Genomic DNA, 8,045 nt, shown 5'->3' on the forward strand with positions numbered 1-8,045 from the left:
TTATTTCCCTAGAGCCATTTTAAGGTTTTCATTGCAGTAAGGAAATGTTCTTTAAAAGAAGCTTGTGGTTAAATGGAACCGAGAGTAAAAGAGTAGTACTCCATGAGAACTTAAGTCTTGAAACAATAGCCAGATACTGTGGCTTAACCCGGAAAGTGAAAGCTTGTGACAACATGGAAAGTGGAGTGTTCGCTGGTTTAAAACCTCAAAATAAATGCAAACTCATCTTTTCTGTATTAGTACTTACTATGCATTAGAATTTATTACAATAAATTTCCAGGTATATCTCTAACATACCCCTACCTTTTTTCCTACCATCTCCCTAACACAAAAACAAATTGCCACTGGGTACAAAAGGGACCAAATATTTTTAACAAGAGGTAGAGCAGAAATTTCCTGAAATTCTTGTTGAAAATCAGCATTTCCCTTAAAAATAAATTTCTAATATTCACTTTGATAAGATAATTTATTTTATTAAAGAGGTAGCAATCTATAATTTAAAAAGAATTAACACGTGGTTAGACCAAATCCTGCACAAAACATTATCTCTATAATTAGTGAAAGAGTATAGGGAATTTTACCCCAAAATCTGGCTTCTTGGTATCATGAGTATTTTGAATTAAAAACCATTAGAGGTAACTTAAAGAAAGTCATGGATCAGTTAGTGACCCTGACCATTTTGATTCTTGATTACTCTGGAGAGAGGGATTTGGAAGAGTCGGAGTTTAGTATCGAGAGTGTGGCTCTATTATCTATTAGAGCCCGGACTGTTTTGCTATTAATTTTAAGATCCATTTCTCCTAGTTAATTAGCTGAAAGGAGAGGAACACCCATTGTTTTGTGCAGTTGGAGGGGTCCTTTTAGCTTTATCAAAGTTTATTGGAGCTATTGTTCCCTTCTATAGAGGCCAGAGCCCTTGCAGAAATAGCAGGCTTTATTGCCTGTAGCATGCCAGGCATTCTGATGTGGGGCAGCCCTTTAAATGTAAGGCCATGAGGTTAGCAGTGTTTTCTTGGCATTCTAATGCTCTAGTTGCTTTAGCATCCTTTTCTTTTTCTAGGGTTTTAGAGAGGCAATTTTCCAGAGAGGCTATTTTGCAGGGATTTTTGGAGGCCCAGTTCAGGTCATGCAGTTTGACTAGGGTGTTAAAGGTTTCATTAAGAAACCCAAAAGAAAAAGTGAGTTAAAAAGGTTCATGGTATCATCACTTAAACCTGTGATACCAATTTGGTCAGAAAGCCTTTTACAGTCATTCAAAATAGTCTAAAACAGGCCCATCTTTGCTCTGAGTGTATTGTCGGATGACTTTCCAATTAATTTGACAAGGAAAGAGCACTGAAATTGCCTTCAGTAAGTCAGCTGTGCCTTTTTGTGCTTTTTTTCCTTTTAAAGCCAGTTCCCCAGTGAAATGAAAATCTAGGGTTTTATCCATTTACCTATGTGCATCCATTTTTGAGCTAGGAGATTTCCCAGAAGTTTGTGAATTAATAGGTAAATGCCAGAAAGACCTGGTTAGTATATGCTTATGATCAAGTCAAAAATAGTGTTTAAAATTCGTGCAGGTCTGTTCAGGGTTAGGGAAATGGTTTACTACAGCCAGGAGATTGGATTTGGACCAAGGTATATAACAGGTGGTCTGAATATCCTCTGAATTTGTAAGCACTTCAAAAAATATGACCAAAGGGGTTGTGGGGTTAGTATATGGGGGTGGTAGCTCAGTCATAGAGGGTGGAAAAAAGAAGTTTAGAGAGGGAGGAAAGCGGCAGCAGGGGGGCACAAAGCAGGGCTGGCCAGACAGAGTGCAAGGAAGAGAGAGGGGAGATACAGGGTGCCTGTTCAGTCTTAGGGTCTGAACCGGGAGTGCTGTCCAGTGTTTGGAGATGTTGTTAAATTTTGAATTAGTTTCCTTTAAGGAGGCAAGAGAGACTCTTGATCGTGTTTGGAACTTTCATAGTACTAATCAAGGAATGCCTCCCTTTGCCTCTGAGAAATCAAGGTTACTATCTATTCCAATTGTGCTTACAAATAGACTAATTTAGATGTATGTAAAGTTCCCCATGTGGCCAAAAAAGTTGTAAGTTGTCTTGAGTTAATTTTATCCAGCATCTCAGACATTCACCTATCATCTCCTAGACTAGGATCTATTTCTCTGTAATTTTTTGATCTTGATTTTAAGTTCGTTGACTTTTTCTCTCTGCAATCATGTTCTTGTCATTTATGGAAGCTTCCTTTCATCAAAAGCAACGACAACCACTTTTCTATTCACACTTCTTTATGGAGAGCTATTTTTCTCTATTAGCTTTTATTTTAAAAATCACATTATAGCTCAACAATGTGAAGCCCAGGAGAGGGGGCAGAGTATATTTAGGGGTTGTTTAAAATGGGATAAGGTTAATCTGACACTTCCCCCTAAAAGATGAAGTCATGCATAGATAATTTGTTTCACACTTGAATGCTTTTAATAATTTTTGTTTTATTGTCTACATTGTTTCTTAACTTGCTGATTTTCTAAATTTCCTCATTAATACATAAGACATTAGCTGAAAACCAACATTGTCTTTGTTTCACAAGTTCTTATTATTATTGAATTTCACTAATGGTAGTTTAAGTTGTAAAATCAAAAATTCCTCGTGTAATACTTGTGTAACACAGGATCAGATATTTTTCTTGGTCTTTGCTTTGTCATTGGAGAGAGATGGTAGGGACCTGTTTCGGGCTGAACTATATGCTCATTACGATGACAAGAGTGCCTTGATTGCTTAGGTAATCAAGAGAAATAAATGTTTACTTCACAAAATGCCAAGAGCCCACAAGATCATTTTAAGAAATCTTTGATAACATCACCTCTAAATTATGGGTAAAATCCTGATATGCTGACTTGTTCTCTATGTCTCTATTGATATATATATATATATATATATATATATATGTATACAAATTATCATGGAGTGTGAATTTTTGTGGTGATGGAAAATTTTCTTGTGATGGATACATTTTAATAATGTAGCCCTGTGCACAGTGAAGTTAACCAATATAAATCTGTCAGAAGTTTATTGCTAAGACCTCATCTTGCAAGCAGGTAGCAGGAAAACAGTCTTGAAGGAATATTTGAGCCAGACTGCCTTTGCACTCATTACATCATTTTCCACAGTGACTCCAGAGGTCACACTTCTTGAGAGAGTATCACACTGCCATTAATAGTGTGCTGTAGTGCCACTACTGTCTAGAGACTTCAAGGTAGCCTGCCATACATCATCTTTTCTAAATTCTGGCTTTTTCTCCCACAGTTTCCTGGAATTCATTAACGTCTCTACCCTAACTGCCACCTCCCCTATCACTCCCATTTATAACCTCGTTCAGCGTTTGTCAAACTATGAGCAACATCACATAAAAACAACTTAGAGGCTGTGAACCAAATAAATAGAATAAGAAATGATAAAGAACATAGATCCACTTGAAGATCTGAACACTTGGCAAAGAATTGTGTGTATGTGTGTGTGTGTGTTCATCCATTTATACAGAAATACTGATACTTCTCTACTTTGAAGATAAACTTTTGAGTGACTTACCAACAGATGAATTGATAGTTCCCGTGTTCCTTTCCAGTTATGGCCCAATTCATGGATTATTTGTACCATCTATCTTTATGAATAAATACTTGTATTTGAGAACTCACATGACTAACAGAAATGTAAAGCCCCTCCTTCAATTGTCTCTCACTTAAGTTCTAGGTTTTGCAACCTAGCAACAAGAATCCTTCAGTCCTACAGAACATGGCAAGTGGCCATCTTATTACTTCCTGCTCTGGCTTCACCATCTCCAGCAAACTTTTTTTCTAATTACTCTTCACTACAATAAGTCTGTTTTCCTTACCCCCACTTTATATGTCCTTACATACCATATAATCATTTTACCTTTTGTACTTTTGGTCATACTGTTTATTACAACTATTTTTCTTATTGGACTAAATTTAACTGTGATGGTTTTAATCTCTTTATTTAGTTTGCTAGGGCTGCTCTAACAAGGAAACATAAATATTGAGTGGCTTAAACAGCATAAATTTATTGTCTCACAATTCCAAAAGCAGGGAGTCCACTATCATGATGTCCTGAGGACCATACTCGCTCTGAAGGTGCTAGGTAAGGATCTCTCTAAGCCTTCTCTCATAGTTCCTGGTAGTTCCTTGCGATGTGGCAGCATAGCTACAATCTTCACCTGCTGTCCTCCCTATTTCCAAATTTTCCTCTTTTATGGAGACACCTATTTTTGCCAGACAATATAAAATTTACATCAGAAATTGCCATAGGAAAAAAACAGGGTCATTATGTAATGATAAAAGGTCAGTTGATCAAGAAGAAATACTCAGATTATAAATATATATTCACCCAATATTATAGCACCAAAACAGATGAAGCAAACCTTGACAGATCTGAAGGGAGAACTAGAGAGCAATACAATAATAGTAGGAGACTCCAATACCTCATTTTCAATAATGGATAGAAATCAAGACAGAAAATCAATAAGTAAACAGATATTAATAACATTATAGAACTAATGGACATAATAGACATACATAGAACATGGTGCCCAAGAGTAGTAAAATGCACACCCTTTGCAGGCATGAACAGATCATTCTCCAGGATATGTCACATGTTACATCAGAAAACAAGTCTTAACAAATTTAATAAGATTGAACTCATACCAACTATGTATTTTCACCTTAATGGAATGAAAGTAGTAATAACAAGAAGGAAAACTGGAAAAAATCACAAATATCTTGAAGTTAAACAATACACTCTTGAAAAACTAATGGGTTAAAGATTAAATCAAAAAGTTAATTAAAATATAAGACAAATAAAAATGAAAAGAGAACATGCAAAAACATTTATTGGATGCAGAAAAAGCAGTGCTAAGGGGATAGTTGGTAGTGATAAGCCTCTACTATACAAAAGAAGACATCTCAAATAAGTTACCTTTATACATCAAGGAAATAGAAGAAGAAATAAAATACAAGCCCAAATTTAGCAGAACAAATAAAATAACAAAGGTTATAGCAGAAATGAATAAAATAAAAAACATAGAGAAAAAATCAATTAAACTAAGACTGAGTTTTTCTGAAGAAATTTAAAAAATTTGACACACCCTTAGCTATACTAAGAAAAAAAGAGAGAAGACTCAAAAACGTAAAATCAGAAATGAAAGAAGAGACATTATAACTGTTTCCAGAAAAACGAAAAGGCTCCTAAGGGACTAATATGAGCAGTTGTATGCCGACAAATTGGATAACGTTGAATAAATGAATAAATTTCTAAAAGGCACAACCTACCAAAACTAAATCATAAAGCAAGAAATCTGTAAACATACCAGTAGCAAACAAAAAGATTTGATGGGTAATCTAAAACCTCACAACCAAAAAATGCCCTGGATCAGAAGGCTTCACTGGTGAATCCTATGAAGACTTAAGGAATTAATGGCAGCACTTCTCAAAATTTTCCAAAGAATTGAAGAAGAGGGAACACTTTCTAACCCATTTTATAAGGCCAGCACTACCCTTATACCAAAACCAGATGAAGACACTAGAAGAAAAGAAATTTACAGGCTAATATCTCTGATGAACAGACATGCGAAAGTCCTCAACAAAATACCAGTAAACCAAGTTCAATAGCACATTAAAAGTATTATAGATCATGATTATCTGAAAATAATCCCTGAAATGGTAGGATGTTTCATTATATGCAAATCACGTAATATGCACATCACAATCACATGTTCACACAGTGAAGGATGAAAATCACATAATCATCTTAATAGATATAGAAAAAGTATTTGACAGATTTTAACATGCTTTCTTGATGAAAATTCTCAATAAACTATATATAAAAGAAATGTACTCAACAAAATAAAAGCCATACATGAAAAGCCCACAGCTAACATTATATAATTAATGATGAAAATCTGATGCTTTTCCTATACAATCAGAAACAAGGCAAAGATGTTCACTCTTGCCAATTCTATTCAAAATAGCAGAAGTCCTAGCCAGAGCAGTTAGGTAAGCCAAAGAAATAGAAGGCATCTAAAAATAAGAAGAGAAGAATTACAGTCATGGTCATATATGAGGAAATACTAAAGACACAACAGCAACAAAATACTTTTAAAACTACTAAATGAATTCAGCAAAGTTGCAGAATAGAAAATCAACATGAAAATATGAGTGGCATTTCTATATATTAGTGAAGAGCTATCTGAAAAGAAATTAAGAAACATCTCACAATGGCATCAAAATGAATAAAATACTTGGGAATGAACTTAACTAAGGGGGTGAAAGTCTTGTGTACTGAAAACCACAATAAATAAATTTAAAAAAACCCAGAAGACCTAAAAATGGAAAGACATCTTAGATCTATGTATTAGAAGATTTCATATTATTAAAATGTCCATACTACACATAGCAACCTACAGATTTGATACAATCCTTATAAAAATCCTAAAAATCATATGGGACCAAAAAGGCCTGAAATGGCCAAAGAAATCGAAGAAGCAAGCCAGAGATATTGCATTTCCTGATTTCAAAATACATTAAAAGCTACAGTTACTAAACCAGTATAGTATTGGCATAAAACAGAACCATTGAGCAATGGAACAGACTGGAAAGTCCAGAAAAAAAGCCTACACATGTACAATCAACTCATTTTTGATGAGGGAACCAAAAATACACAATGAGGAAAGCACAGTCTTTTCAACAAATGATGTTAGGAAAACTGGATATCCATATACAAAAGAATGAAATTGGATGCTTAAGTTACACCATATGCAAAATTAACTAAATAAGGATTAAAGAGTTAAATGTAAGACATCAAACTAGAAACTCCCAGAAGAAAACACAGGGGAAAATCTTCTTGAGATTGGCCATGACAGTGGTTTCTTAAATACAACACCAAAAGCACAGGCAACAAAAGCAAAAATAGACAAGAGAGACAACATCAACCTGAAAAGCTTCTACACAGCAAAGGAAATAATCAACAGGGAGAAATCAATGGGAGAAAATATTTGCCAATCGTAGATCTGATAAGCGGTTCACATCCAAAATATATACAGAATTCCTGAAGCTCAATAGTGAAATGATTGAAAATTGCACAAAGGGCTTCAATAGACATTTCTCAATGAAGACATACAAAAGGCCAACAGATATATGAAAAGATGCCAAACAACAGGAATCACCAGGGAAATGCAAAGCAATAGCAAAATGAAATATCACCTTGCAGCTGTTAGAAAGGCTATTATAAAACGTGAAAGAAAAAGATAAAAAGTGTTGACAAAGATGTGGAGAAACTGGAATACTTGTCCACATGTGTTAATGTGAATGTAAAATGGTGCATCAGTTATGAAAAACAGTACAGAGGTTCCTCAAAAAATTAAAAATAGAATAACCATATGATCCAGCAATCTCACTTCTGGATATTTATTCAAAAGAATTGAAGCAGGATCTCAAAGAGGTATTAGCACTCACATGTTCATTGTAGCACTGTTCACAATAACCAAGATATGGAAAGAAGCTAAATGTGTACTGATGGATGAATGGATAAAAAATTGGGATATACATGCAATGGAATGTTAGCCTTAAAAAGGACATTCTGCAAGCACATGGATGAACCTTAAAACATCGTGTTAAGCAAAATTAGCTAGTCTCAGAAGGACACATGTTGCATGATCCCACTTCCATGAGTTATCTAAATGAGTCAAATTCATAGACATAGAAAGTAGATTGGTAGTTGCCAAGGGCTGGGGGGAGGTGGAAATGGAGAGCTGCTGTTCATTGAGTATAAAGTTCAGTTATGCAAAATGAATAAGATTCAGAGATTTTCTATACATGTGCCTCCTGAGAAACTTGTGAAGAGGAGAGATCTCCTGTTACGTGTTCTTGCCACAATGACAAAAAACTAAAAAGTAAATCCTTATATGAATAAGAAAATATATACATTTATTATATTTTAAGGCAAAAAGAAACAAACACTTTTTACAGTTTTGGGTGTTGATAATAGAAGCTA

Source organism: Microcebus murinus, chromosome 15, assembly GCF_040939455.1.
Source record: "Microcebus murinus isolate Inina chromosome 15, M.murinus_Inina_mat1.0, whole genome shotgun sequence".
Classification (NCBI taxonomy): Eukaryota; Metazoa; Chordata; class Mammalia; order Primates; family Cheirogaleidae; genus Microcebus; species Microcebus murinus.